This window comes from Ambystoma mexicanum, chromosome 5p, assembly GCF_040938575.1.
Source record: "Ambystoma mexicanum isolate Mex_15411 chromosome 5p, UKY_AmexF1_1, whole genome shotgun sequence".
NCBI classification, from domain to species: Eukaryota; Metazoa; Chordata; class Amphibia; order Caudata; family Ambystomatidae; genus Ambystoma; species Ambystoma mexicanum.
This window is the reverse complement of record NC_090930.1, coordinates 348,767,904-348,782,775: the sequence shown is the minus strand read 5'-3', so window position 1 is coordinate 348,782,775 and position 14,872 is coordinate 348,767,904.

The window sequence follows — 14,872 nt, the reverse complement described above, 5'->3', positions numbered from 1 at the left end:
TTTTGTGTGTGTTTATTCAATTCATGACAGCGCACAGTTCCCAACTCCCACACACCCTGTGTCCGTGTCCACATGATCCCAGTGCCCAGTGTAGTACTAAAACATAACCATCAATGTCCCTGTGGTTCAGAAGTAATCGTCAATCAATGATTAGCGCACAGCGCGGCCATCTTGTGCATCACGAACTGCCAGGGGTGCTGCTTCTCCTCCATCATCATCCTCATCATCCTCACCCGCTGCATGCAGGTAAATGTCATGTGGCAGTGGTACGTTTCTCCGGATGCACATGTTGTGCAGCAGAACCTCAACACCTGCCTGGCTAATCCTCAAAATACACTCCCACTTCATGCTCGGAAACCCTGGATGTAGCATGTCCTGTCTGCGAACAGCTGCGCTGTCCGTGGAGCGCGTAAGTAACACTGAGGGCAGCCCTTCTATCCTTTCCACTGCACTCTCTGCACCATTTCCTCATTGGCAAGACCATGGTGATCTTTGCCACCTTCTCAGGCCCATAAAGGAGTGCTCCACCAGACCTGCTGAGGCAGCGGAACCGTGCCTTCAACAGGCCAAAGGGCTGCTCAATCACAGGTACGTGTATGAACACGATTGTACTCGTCTTCATGCCTGTTCTGCGGGTTCTGCACAGGGGTAAGTAGCCACGGCTTCAAGGGATAGCCACCATCACCTGCATGAGAGCACTATGAGGTATGTTTGAGTCAATATCTAACCTGACACCTTTAGGAATCACTGCCATGGCTGCAGCTGTTTGGTATTGACATGCACATGTGCCTGGATGTATGCACACAGGTTCACTTGATGCATTGTGTACTGTACTATGGTCTGCTGGTCTGCTGGTGTGGATTGCATTGTACAGATGATGCAGGGTGTTCACTGCATGCTGATGCAGATGTACTGTGGATGCGGAACAATGTCTTGCCACCCATATGTGCAGTGTATGGTACTCTGTATGTATTCCCACTAGCAGCATTGCCACAGGTGTAATCATGTTTAGTCATCCATTGCTTGACATGCCCATGGTGACCTGCATGTGCGTCTGGCTTTTTGTCATTGCTGTGCAGAATTGGTTTTATGTATGCCATTGATGTGTCATGTTCAGGTTGGGATGTTCCAGGCAACAGTGTATAGCTGTAAGTACATGGTGCACTCACTGCCTCATATCACCCGGGTGGAGTATGCATCCCTCCAAATCTCACCCAGGTGGAGTATGCACCCCCCCAATCTCACCCAGGTGAAGTATACATCCCCCCCATCTCAGAACCCCACTGCACTGCCATGGCCCAGTCAGGCAACTTACCAAGCAGCCAGGCACGTCGTCCAGCATGTTGCTCCATGTAGCGGGGTAGCATGGAGTTAACCGGCACCATGGCATCATGTCTAGATCCGGGAAATCGGGTGCGATAATGTGTGATCATCTTGCTAGAGTCACATACCATCTGCTCCTTGATGGAGTGGTATTGCGTGCGAATGCGGTACACCACTCATTGGCATGAGGGACCACCAATTCTACATGGGTGCAGTCTAGGGCACCGACGCAATTGGGCATGCCTGCCAGTGCATGGAAGCCTACTTTAGTATCAGCGAGCTCCTAGACAATCCGTGGTAGGGATGTGGTGGTGAAGGTGTCCCGGTCCAAACGGTACAGGGTGTGGATCTGCATGGGGGTTAGGTTGAATGGACTGGCTCTGAGGCTAGGTATTGGTGGCTGCCTATGTGGTACCACTGGCTGCACTGGTGGGACCTGCTGGGCCTGTCTCACCCTCCTTCTCCTCCTGTGTCTCCTCTGTGCTGCCTGCTGTTGTTGGTGTTGTAGTTGTTGTTGCTGGTGTAGCAGTGCAAGCATGTCCTCCAGCTCCAGGATTGCTGCAGCAGGTGGGATAATTTTGGTGTTGGAAGGGGTGTGGAGTGTGGGTGTGCTCCTTTTGTGCTGGGACAGGGTCCATTGGCTCCACCTGTGGTGATTGTGTGCACCTGTGGCAGTTGGCTACACTGCAGGTTGCTATTTACCGGTGGTCCGCGATGCCTGTAATACCGGCATCGTGCAGGCCCTATTTATCGCCTTCGGGATGCCGATAAGTGCATGCCCACGTGACTTGTGATGTCCTCCTGTTAGCGGCATACCAGTATTGCCGCCGCGAAGGGCCACATGTAGGCGTGCATGCCAGTAAGAAGGGACGAGGTAAGGGTGGGGGCGGCATTAACGGGTTGTCGGCTCGTAATGGCCCAGACCAGTAATTGATGCGGTAATACCATTCTGACTTCCTTTTTTCATTATTTCCATGCTCGTAATGAGGCCCTATGTTAGTTTTGTACTTACTTTTTTGTATAGAAAGAGTAGGTTTCTTCTAAGTCCTTGTTCGTACTTCAGGCGCTGCTGCTTTTCAGGAGACTGTTGTTCACTGAAAGTGTAAAAGAAAGAAGTTAGTGCATATGTGTGTTTATAGAACTTTTGTTAATGTAGACTTTTTTGCACTTTTCTTTGCCTACGTGCATCCTGTATATTTTATTAAGGATCTGTTAGTTGAATATGTTTTTCGAATGAGTAAAATAGTAAAGGTATAGAGCAAACTTGTTTTTTTAATGTTATGTTGATGGATGTTAAGAGATAGAAGAAATAACCATATGTATTTTGTGCTATTTGTACAGGGTAAATGGCAGAGATTGTACATAAAAGCATTCAATGTATGCCTTTGTGAAGATGTGGGTAATAAAGCAGAAGGATTTGATATAGAGGCAGAGGCAGAGGCAGTATAATTATACTGTTATTTTTCCCATTAGCAGATGGGAGAAATGACAGTTAATTCATTTTACAGTTTATACATGGTTAGTGGCATTTACTTTGTTCATATTTTTATTTATTTTGTTTTACATTTTTAAAGCACTTACACAGCCCGCAGGCATGGAGGCGCTGATACAGGAATTGTTTGTTTTGAGTTGCGTAATTATTTTGTCTTAGTTGCGTATTTATAGCGCGTTTAAATACCCAGAGGTTTCTAAGCGCGGACCCGGGGATTGAATCTGGGTTGCTTTGTGTCGTCTTTCTTTCAAGGCGCACATGTTTTATATTATAGTAGTTGTTGCTGTAGGTCCTTTGCAGTGACAGCCAAATTGTACTGAGAGTGATCAATAGTACATCTAAAGTGTTGATCTGTGATGACAGAGTTAGATGTAGAGTTCTTGGATGTGATTGGTGGATGATTGTGTGACTGCTTAACAGTAGCCAATGAGGAAATGGTGCAGAGAGCGCAGTGGAAAGGATAGAAGGGCTGCCCTCAGTGTTACTTACGCGCTCCACGGACAGCACAGCTGTTCGCAGACAGGACATGCTACATCCCGGGTTTCCGAGCATGAAGTGGGAATGTATTTTGAGGATTAGCCAGGCAGGTGTTGAGGTTCTGATTCACATTGAGAGAGGCTGTGTGTAGTGAAGATGGCGGAGGTGCAGAAAGTCAGGGTGTTGGTGGTTGGAGATATGTTTGTGAATGGTTTGGAGCAGTATGCAAAATCTAGGAATGTGGCTAACCATTTTGACACAAAAGGAGTGGATGTGGTATGGAGCACTGTGCCTGATTTGAATTTGCAGGCAATTCTAGTAGTTTGTCAGGATGTGGCTAGGTTTCATAGTCTACATGTAGTTGTTCTACACTGTGGTGCTGTGCATTTCGGCTATGTTAGTGGCCCTACTTTGTTGCAAGATCTGCAAAATTTGGTTCAGGCAATCATGAAAGTCCTTCCAAATGCCAGGGTTATTTTTTCTGGGTTAACACCTAGGGCAATATGCGACAATAGTTATGTTTTTTGTCCTCAGCAAAAGTTTGCTAGGTGCTTAGTCAATCGAGGCATGTTTGGTTTTATTACTAGATTGGGCATGTTGTTTTGCAACAATGACAACATTTGGTCTGGTAATGTTGATTATTTTAAGGAAGATGGCATTTCTTTATCTGTTATGGGAAATGCCATGCTGTTTGGAACGTAAGGGTTGCTTTGGAGAAGCTAATGTGAACATTTCTGGAGGAAAATAAGAAAAAAAAGAAAACAATAGAAAATAAAAGGGGTTTCTGAAGCATCTGCAAGAAAAACCCCAAAAAGGCTCTTTTCAGAGCCAAACTCAAAGGGGAAATGGCGCACACTATTTAAATTTTCATCCCCCCATGCTCAGATTTTTTGATTTGTCCGCGGACAGCGCGGTTGTTCGCAGGCAGTGCATATTACATACAGGGATTTTGGGGTTGCGAGGCATGCAATAGAGACTGTGCAGAGAAGGGATTGGTCAATAAGGTTTACTGGGTGTGTTGTGTAAGGAGAGACTTTGTCAGTAGGTCTTTTTCCTGATAGAAGAGCAGATAGCTATGGCTGTTTGTGTCAGAAAGTAGATTGGATTTTGGGAGATTCATGGATAAATTGGTTGGAGGTGCATGCAGATCACTGTGGACTGGCTACACTTTTGGATTCTCTCATGTGGAAGTGCACTGACATGGAGTGTGTGGAAAGAAGTGGGCGGATTATGTACCTCTCTGTGCTTCTTTGGTGACACAGCGTCATCCAGAAAATATTATTATTAATTGTGGAGGCAACAGTTTAGGATATGTGTCTGGAATCTCTTTGCAATTTGCAATGAAAGAAGGACTTGGGAAAGTCATGCACATGTATCCAAACTCCAGAGTAATTTTTTCCCGTATTGCGCAGAGACAAATGTGACTGCGTTCTTTTTCATTTGGTCCACAAATGGAGAAAGCAAGATGCAATGTTAACAAGGCTGTTTGTGCCTTTTTGAGAAATGTTGGTATGTACTCTTTTCAGAATGAAAACATTATGTTTTGTAGCACCACATGCTTCGCAGAGATGGAGTACATCTTACTTATGCCGGCAATTAGATTTTTCTGCGAAATATACAAAATGCATTGCAACCTTCTTTGGAATTAGAGCAATCTATTTTGCAAAAGGTGTTGACCATTTGAAGTTTTCAAAACACAAAAAACACCACAAAAAGGCTCTTTTCAGAGCCACCACTCCCTCCCAGAGAAAAGTGCAATGGTTGTGACAGGGCAGCACTGCACAGTTTTTAAATGTCTGCAGACTTCTAAAAAATGCACAGGGCCCTGCACTATTTATTTGTCACGTCTGTTTTTAAACCGTGAAAGCCGGCTCTGAAAAGAACCTTTTTTTTTTGTTGTTTGATATTTTTTGGGGTTTTTCAAACATGACACACAAGGAAAGGAGGGGAAAGGAGGGGAAGGAAGGGACACCAACCACAGGGATAAGAAAGGGCAGGTGGAGAGAGGAAAATGTAGTCTCAAAAGCAGTCCGAAGGTTCTCCCCCTGCAGAGTACTGTGTCGCAGTACATGCACAATATTGTGACCCTTGAAAGGTAAGGGTCAACAGCATCATGAATGGCCTGTGAGGCAGCTGGAGGGATGCACTGTCCCACAGGAGTGTCTTTTGTGGTGACAGGAATGGAAACGGAGGATGCTAAAGAGGAACTCCACCTACTACGTTTATCTCAAGGTACAACCTTATAAATAGCCCCATCGTGGAATGACTTTAGGTGTTGCTTCGTTGATGTAGTACCAAAGCTATACGAAACAGCCTTGCCACGACTCAGCACCATGTGGCACTGACTGCAGATCACCTTGTTCGCTTGAGCTTTTGACTTTCCATCAACTGTGGTAAATAACCACCATACCCAAGACTCACGATGAGTGCTAGTAGTAGGGACTTCCACTACCTCATCCTCTTCATCCTCTTCATCCGTCTCCTCTCCATCCTCATGCCTGTTCCCCTCTTCAGGCCCTTGGGGACGTGGTGGTCATGGAGGGGGTGGGTGCTGATGCCGAGTCAGTAGCAGCAGAAGCAATTTGGGATGCCATCTGGAAGGTTAATAACCAGCAACTAGGAACGAGGAACCAAGAACAGCAACCCGCACAATTGTCCTGTTGTAAATGTTGGAAATCTAAAAGCAGAATGAGGATCAGCTCTGGGGAGTGGCCTTTTATAGGGGTGCTGGGGTGCACTTCTGCACCGTCCCCGAACACTTAGATCACCAAGAACAGGCTCAAAAAGTTCCAAAACGTATGTAGATCGGCAGGGACATTGTCTGGGACATGTGCAATTGTGAACTTTTACTGTATAATACCTTGGATTGTTCAAAAAAGCAGTTTTTAAATGTTTGGGGGCCCGGACAGTGTCCGCAATTAAGGACACATGCTCAGCGTGGGTGTGGTCACATTATGACGTCACGGACATGTTCGCCAATGTGACACCAAATGCACAGTGACGGTTATGCGCATGTGCGCGGGTGTTCTACGGACAGTGTTCGGGTTCCAGAAATAATTAAAAGTGCGACACACGTGCGGCAGACAGTTGTTGAGAGGCGGATGTTCGTAGGACCCAAGTGTGTGATGCGCATGTGCGTGGGTGTTCTACAAACAATGTAGAACTCTTCGAATAAAATAAATGTGTGGTAAAACTTTGCGGACGGGCAGACGGGATATGTTTTCTACGGATATATTCATTCCGGTTGCTGACATTACATTACATTAATGTTTGTTCTACGGACATCTCCATTTTACGTACGACAGGTATGTTGTCCTTAGGACACCCTCATTTGGTTTAATTGCGGACAAGTGGACATCTTGTGTGTTCTGAGAACATCAGCATTTCAAGTATGAACAGTACAAACAGGTACCTTATCCTTAGAACATGCCCATTTTGGTTAATTGCAGACAGGCAGACACCTTGTGTGTTCTAAGGACACCTTCATTTTAATTACGGACAGTACGAGCAGGTATATTGTCCTTAGGGCACCCCAATGTTGGTTAATTGAGAACATTTCGGACAGCCATGCTGTCTGCGGACACCCTGACTGCCTTGTAAAAAAAATAGGAAAACACAGGCATATACTAAGAACACATTTAAAATGTTATTATTGTTTAACAGTACACAAATTAGGAAAGAGAGGGGGAAGCAGAAACTGAAACAAATACCAGGGAATTAGGGGTTTGTGCATGATGCATGGAAGGGGAGGAAGGGATGGAAGTTTCATTGTACCATTTTTCTTGGTGGGGAGGGTTTGAATATAGTTTCCTGGGACATGGCGAGGGGGAACAGGTACATGCAGGACAGTGTTATTTAATGTTTTCTTTAATTTGGTCCACAATACACTCTTTTAGTTGATTGAATCCATTGTCAGTTCCATTCGTTTGAGACAATCTACTATTATCTCTTTTGGTATATTAGTTTTATTGGTTGTCTAGGCTGTTAAAAAAATGTGTTAAGTACGTATAAAGTAATGGTTATTAATTGGCTTATATAGAAACCTTTTGTGTCTACCATTATTATCACTCTCTTCACACATATCTTCTCATGGGAAATTCTCTTCCAGCCATTCCAAAGTACTGGACATTTCTGCTGTTACTGGTGTGTAAGTATTCTCTTGCTTCTTGCTGTGCAGTTTCTGTGAGGTAATTAAGTTGGAGGTATATTTATATTGTTTTGGTATATTCCATTATATTGGAAGTGCGACTTCGGCGGATGGTTGGTGTCTTACATATACAGTTTTCACTTCTTATTTATTATTAAATGTAATGTATTTATGTGGTTCTTTTTGAATATGTGTGTGTGTTTTTATTGTATGATACAATAATGGAAGATACCCTCTAAGTTTTTGGAAAGGGCTGATGGTGACCGTGTGCGCCTGTCGGTATTTGTGATGTCCTCTTTGATGCCGTGGGTGTTAGTCTTAGCAGTGCACGGTGGTGGCACGAGTTATGGTTGCTTAGTTTACCATGGGTTTTTCAGTTTTACTTCGAACCATAACGTCCCATTAACAACGTTTTTTTTACTGATTTTCATAGGTTTTTAGTAGCGCAACTTAACCATAACGTCCCTTTAACAAAGTTGTTTTCACTGAATATAATATAACTCATGTGGTAAGTAATGTCAGAGAAAATTCAAAAGTAAAGACATTTGTATTTGTATTTGTATTTGTTTTATTTATAAAGCGCAGCCAGGCCTGGGGGCATAAGGGCGCGTAAGGTAGAGCTGGTTACAGGGGAGCAGTTCAGCAGAGTTTCGTTACAGTTACAGGAAGGTTACAGTTACATAAATGTGCAATCAAAACAATACAGTCAGCCAAGTTCCATAATAGTTACAGGTAGGAACTGGCATAATAGGCAAGTGCATACGCAGAGATATTAATTCCAAGTGATTGGCCAATGTCTGTTAGGTTAAGGCTAGGCTGTCAGGAGTCCGTGTTATGGAGCCAACACTTCTTGCTATGTTTAAACCGGTTGAATGAAGGTTCTGCACGTAGATGTGGGGGGATGGTGGTCCATAGTTTGGATGCTTGTACCGGGAAGCTAGCTCCGCCCGAGTTGTGTAGTTTAAATCTCGGTATGGTCAAGGTGTTAGTTTGGGCTACTCTAAGAGGTCTCAAGGCGGAGTGTGGTGTGAAATGGTTAGTGAGGTATGCTGGAGCAAGGTTAGCCCTAACTTTGTGTGTGAGGGCAAGCGTTTTCAGGGATATTCTATGCTTGACAGGGAGCCAGCGTAGGTTACGTCTGGTCTCAGATATGTGTGCTTTTTTGGGGATGTTAAGGGCAGCTCTGATTGCATTGTTTTGGACTACTTGTAATTTATTAATATTTTTGTGGCTAGTGCCCAAGTAGAGGGCGTTGCAGTAGTCTATTTTGGAGAGGACTAGTGCTCTCGCGAGAGTGATACAGTTGGGTGCGGAGATGAATGGTCTGCATGCAGTGATAAGCTTGCAAGTTTAAGCAGCTGATGACGCTACTGCGTTAGTTTGTTTAGAGAGGGATAAGGTAGCATCGATGTAGATACCAAGAGTTTTAGTGTTATTAGGGACTGAGATGAGATTGCCATCTATGGTAAAGGCTTTGAATGAAAGATTGAGATTTTTAAGTTTGGCATGAGTGCCCAAGATTATCAGCTCGGTTTTATCGTCATTGAGACACAAGCCATGGTGTGCCATCCATGCTTGTATAACGGAGTAGATTTCATTGAGGGTCGTGCTGTCTATTTCGTAGTCACCCGTGATAGGAAAGAGTATCTGGGTGTCGTCCGCATAGTTGGTATACGTAACACCCAGATAGTCTAAGATATCGAAGAGGGGTTTCGTGAATATATTATAAAGTGTCGGGGACACGCATGAGCCTTGCGGGACACCACAAGGTACTGGGGCCGGCTCGGCGGAATCTGTGGGAGAGAAGACCCTCATGGTTCTGTTCACCAGGAAGGAGCTGATCCATGCCGTGGCTGCATCTGAAAAGTGGGCTGCAGATTTCAGGTGTTGACAGAGTGTTTGATGGTTAACCAAATCAAACGCTGCTGACAGGTCAAGCAACAAAAGGAGTGCAAGTTTGCCATGGTCTTTCAAGGTTTGGATCTGGGTGGTAAGGTCAATTAGTGCAGTTTCCGTACCGTGTCTCGGTCGGAAGCCTGATTGCCTGAGCCTGCTCTGTCCAGTATTTTTAATAGGAACAGTACAGTCGTTATTGGTCTGTAATTAGACGGGTTGGCTGGGTCAAGCGTAGGTTTTTTGAGGAGTGGAATGACCCAAGCGTCTTTAAGGTTGTCAGGAACTATTCCAGATTTGAAAGAGGCATTGATGAGATTGGTGATGAAAGGCGCCAGATCGTGTGCAGCTGCTTTAACAATCGGGGCAGGGCAGGCATCACCTTGGCAGTTTGTAGGTTTTAGTTTCCTGATGATGTTTTCTACTTCCCACGTTGAAAGGGGTGAGAAGCTGAAAGGTTTACAAGTCGTCTGGAAGGTTGGAGGTATGTTAGGAGGTTGTTTGTGGTTAGGGTCCGCAGATAGCATGGATTTTTTTGCGTTAATTTTGGATTGTAGACGAGCTATTTTATCTAATAAGGCTTTCTGGATGTTGCTACACCATAGTGCGTCAGTAATACATTTGTCAGTCGGGGCAATAGGGGATTCTAATTCTTTGAGTATTTTGAAAAGTTCTTTAGTATTGGATTCCGCTTGTGTAATCCTTTTGTTATAGGAGTCTTTTTTGGCAAGGAGTATGGCTTCTTTGTAGCTAGAGGATACTAGGGTTAGTTCAGATTTGTTGGGAGCTGTGGGGTGTTTTTTCCAAAGTGCCTCAGCGGTTCTTTTGGCTTTACGTAGTTGTCTTAACTGTGGCGTGAACCATGTGTTAAGGTGACGCTGTGGTTTCGGTTTCCGCAGTTTTAGCGGGGCAATGGAATCCAGAGCTTTAAGTATAGCCTGGTTGTAAGTATCCACTAGAGCTGTAGGGTCTGCATCTGAATCAATATTATTCAATATAGGGAGTAGTATAGGTAGGAGTTTGTCGGGAGTAATGTCTTTCTTGTTTCTCGTGCGGATGGCAGGGGCGATGATGGGCGCCAAATGAGTAGTGTTAGCTTTGATAGCAAAGGTTAATTTGTGATGGTCTGACCAGATGCATGGGTCATTAGATAGGAGGTCAATAGAGCAATTGATGTGTGAGAGCCAGTCTAGAGTTCTACCTTTGATATGGGTGGATTCGTGGATGATGTGCGTGTGACCCAAATCAGATAATGAGTTGGCTAAGTCAAGGGCGTTAGTGTCTTTAGGATCGTTTAAACCGAGGTTAAAGTCCCCAAGTAGGATGGTTTGCGAGTTAGGTTTGGTGTTTATGGATATAAGTGATGCAATTTCCTCTGTGAAAGAGGAGATAGGTCCTGGTGGTCGATAAATGAGGTGCACGGTGGCCATATGGTTAGGTGAGAGGGGTAGCTTACTTGACAAAGATTCGGCAGACGGGATTTGCGCATCTTGGATGATTTTGATGTCGAAGGTATTTCTGTATATGAAGGCAAGTCCTTCTCCCTTTGTTTGAGTGGTGTTTCTGTCAGATCTTATAATGGCATAATCATTAGGTATTGCGAGGTCCAGAGATGGGCCGGATGCGGCATTAAGCCAGGTTTCAGTGACTGCGAGGACATCAAGGTTTTCATAGGTTATAAAGTCAGCAATGTCGAGAGCATGGGCAGGAAGAGACCTGGCATTCACTAGTGCTGCTTTGATGAGTTTATCTTTTTTGAGGTTTTTTTCAAATGTTGACGGTGGATTATGGGCTAGATTATTGACGTCAAAGGGGGGAGCAGCGTGATTATGGGCAAAATGCAAGTGTTTCATGGTGCGGGCCCTTAGTCTGGAGTTCCTGCTTAAGATACTAGGGTGGTGAGAGTACGGGGAGGTAGGAGGACTGGTTCTGATGTTCAGACTAGTATTTCTCTTCAGTGTGCTAGGGTGGAAAGAGCCTGGGTGGGTGGGTGATCTAGTTCTAGAGTTCAGTCTAGAAATTCTGATGGTGATATTACAGGGTTGGTTGGGTATTGGTTTGGAGGCAAAGTGGCGTATCCAGAGTGCTGGATCATCCAAGTATAGATTTGCAGGTGTCATGGTGCTAGGCCCCAGGGAGGAGGTGGTGGGTGTCATACCTAATCTAGTGGAAGTGTATTGTTTAGAGTGTAGATTGGGCTGACTAGACCAATAACTACTGTAAGTATACAGTAGGTGGATGAGCGTTGATAGGTACCAATACATGATGTTTAAGGTGATACTGGTACACAGGGTGACGGGGGTGGTCTATTAGTGAACAGAGGCACAACATAAATTGATTGAATTTGATCGAGGAGTAGCTATGCAGGGCATCATAACAAACAACGTGGTCTGTAGGCGACCAAGTGACCATGGCACAGCAACTGTAAATGTGGTCTGATAGGCGACCAAGAGGCACAACACAATGGTAAATGTGGTCTGATAGGCGACCAAAGGGGCACAGCAACTGTAAATGTGGTCTGGTAGGCGACCAAGAGGCACAACACAATGGTAAATGTGGTCTCATAGGCGACCAAAAGGCACAACACAATTGTAAATGTGGTCTGATAGGCGACCAAAGGGGCACAGCAACTGTAAATGTGGTCTGGTAGGCGACCAAGAGGCACAACACAATGGTAAATGTGGTCTGATAGGCGACCAAAAGGCACAACACAATTGTAAATGTGGTCTGATAGGTGACCAAAGGGGCACAGCAACTGTAAATGTGGTCTGATAGGCGACCAAGAGGCACAACACAATGGTAAATGTGGTCTGATAGGCGACCAAAAGGCACAACACAATTGTAAATGTGGTCTGATAGGCGACCAAGAGGCACAACACAATGGTAAGTGTGGTCTGATAGGTGACCAAGAGGCACAACACAATGGTAAATGTGGTCTGATAGGCGACCAGAAGGCACAACACAATTGTAAATGTGGTCTGCTAGGCGACCAAGAGGCACAACACACTGGTAGATGTGGTCTGACAGGCGACCAAAAGGTACCACACAATGGTAAGTGTGGTCTGATAGGTGACCAAGAGGCACAACACAATAGTCAAAGTGGTCTGTAAGCGACGAGAAGGTACAACATAGACCTTAAATGCGTGGATTAGTGATATGTCGATTGTCCAATGTTATAAGACATCCGACCATCATGGTCCAAGGGCAGCATCAGTGAGTGTTTGCTGAGAACAGATGCGTAGGCAGCAACGGTGTTGAGCACGCTGCACGAGGTGGGTGCACATCATGTGAATAGACACGAGCTAGGAACACCCTAGGAACAGGTTTGCGTCTGGCTAAGATCCAACATGTGATAGGAGGATATGCCATACGGGTGTAATATACAGTAAACAGAGACACAAGTGGGGCTTCGTATGAGTGCAGGAATAAGGGCACAAATCTTACCAGAGTGTTCACGTAGCTCTAGCCAGTCAAAGCCTGCTTGGCGATGGGCGGCACGTGTGCATTGTCCTGAAAGCAGCAAAGGTTCCTCCAAGGTCGCACTATGAGGAGCGAAGCAGTGTCCCGCGCCGTGCCGCTAGGTGCGGACAGGGTGCAGACAGGAAGGGCCTTGTGCTGCGTGGGCCTTAGGCGTGGTGGGCCGGCTTCCGCCTCCAGCTCACCTCCTGGCCTATGAGTTCGACGGAGGGAGGTTGCTAAGCAACCATGGTAAACAAAATGAGGAGGTTGCGGGCGGCGGCCATCTTACGATCGCGTGGAGCAGATCAGCTGCTCCTCGGGGCAAATGGTGGATGGGGCCTCACCCAAAGCTTGTGGAGGGGGTGTTGAGGCTCAGTGGCATGCCTCAGTGCTTTGTGGGTGGGTCGGGTCGTTCCGGCTCTGCAAAGGGCGACGTGTGCACACCGGGCACAGGATGCTGCTGGCCCTGCAGTAGGACGGCTTCGGCGGCGGTTGAAGCGGCTCGGCACAGCTGCTTCAGGGTCTTGCGGGGCTCCTGCCCTGGGGAGAGTGGGCTGAGGGTGCAGACAGGAAGGGCCTTGTGCTGCGTGGGCATGTATTACACTGATAGCAATGATCAACAGAAACGTATTTTTTGTGGGTGGAGTGATTACTCGTGGCTATGTACTGCTATGCGCCCTGATTGGTCACTTTTGCACACGTGGATTTTATCATGCAGCATGGGCGCAGCCGAGTCCATACATCACAATGTGTGATTGGGCCATTCGTTGACATGACTAGGTGTCATGTGTAGACGTGCAACTGCAGTGTGTGATATGATTGGCTGGCGTATCAGGCACAAAGATGCATAGCTGCACCGATGAAGCTCGAATTCCTATTGGGCCTAGATGCATCAATGCATTGAAACGTGTGATTGATCTGTTTTTTTGACGCATGCTGCAGTCATGTTTAGGCATGCAAACTCAGCATGTGATATGATTGGCTAGCACAACAGATGTGAAGATGCATAGCTACGTTGATGAAGCATGAGGTCCTATTGGTTCATTTTGCATGCGTGGATTTCATCACATGGCATGGGTGTAGCCGTGTCAAGGCACTGCAGTGTGTGATTGGGTCATTCGTTGATGCAGCTATGCGGCTGATCGCAGGCCGTGGTCCGATTGACTGATTAAAACAGGTGCAAAGCAATTTAGCCTTGTCAACACAGCTTTCAAAGTGATTGTGCCTTTCCTCGACTTGGCTACGGCCATGTGCAGGCGTGTCTTGCCATTGAGACTCAGGCCATTGGTCAATAATATAGGCGCGGACACGTCATTGCCCTTGGGGTTACCCGCAAGTACAGAAAACACATTCCGGTTGGCTATATCGCATAACTATTGTTATACAACTCTCCCAAGCACCTCTTTCTTGTTTTCTGTCATTGTTTTTTTTTTCTCCTGGTGGGTGAACTTCTTTGTAAGCATTCAGGAACTTTTAAAAAGCAATAACTTGATGTATCCATTCCTTTTTAATTTGTTTTTCTTCCTATACCTTTGTTCTTTGTGTTGTGCTTGCAGTTTGACTTTTTTTTTATTTCAACTTGTTGCATTTTTTTTAAGTGTTTTGATATTAAGTGGCAGAGTCCTTTTTGTGTTGTGTATTTTTAAAGTTTTCATTTTTCTCCACGGTCTTGAATTTTAAATTGACTACGACCAGCAGTGATGATGAGATGGTGTAGGTGGCTTTGGCTTTACCTCCAAGGAATAAGCAATGTGCACAAAAACATTTGCAGACAGTTGGCAATATTTCTGGATAAAGGACCAACACACGAGTAAGTCATGAGCAATTTCTGTGGTAAGGCTTTTGCTGAGGGGACCTTCACACAAGCCGTCGAAGGTTTGGGAACATCAATGTTAATTCAACATTTTGTCCGCGTACATTGGGATGAAGCGGACAAATCATATAGGAAGGCTCATGTGAAACATAAGGTCAAAGCGCATGGAGCAAGATTTGCATAGCAGTATTTATCATCTGTGCCGCAGAGTTCCAATACAATCACTAGTTATTTTTGAAAAATTAACACCCAACCTCAGTCTATCCTA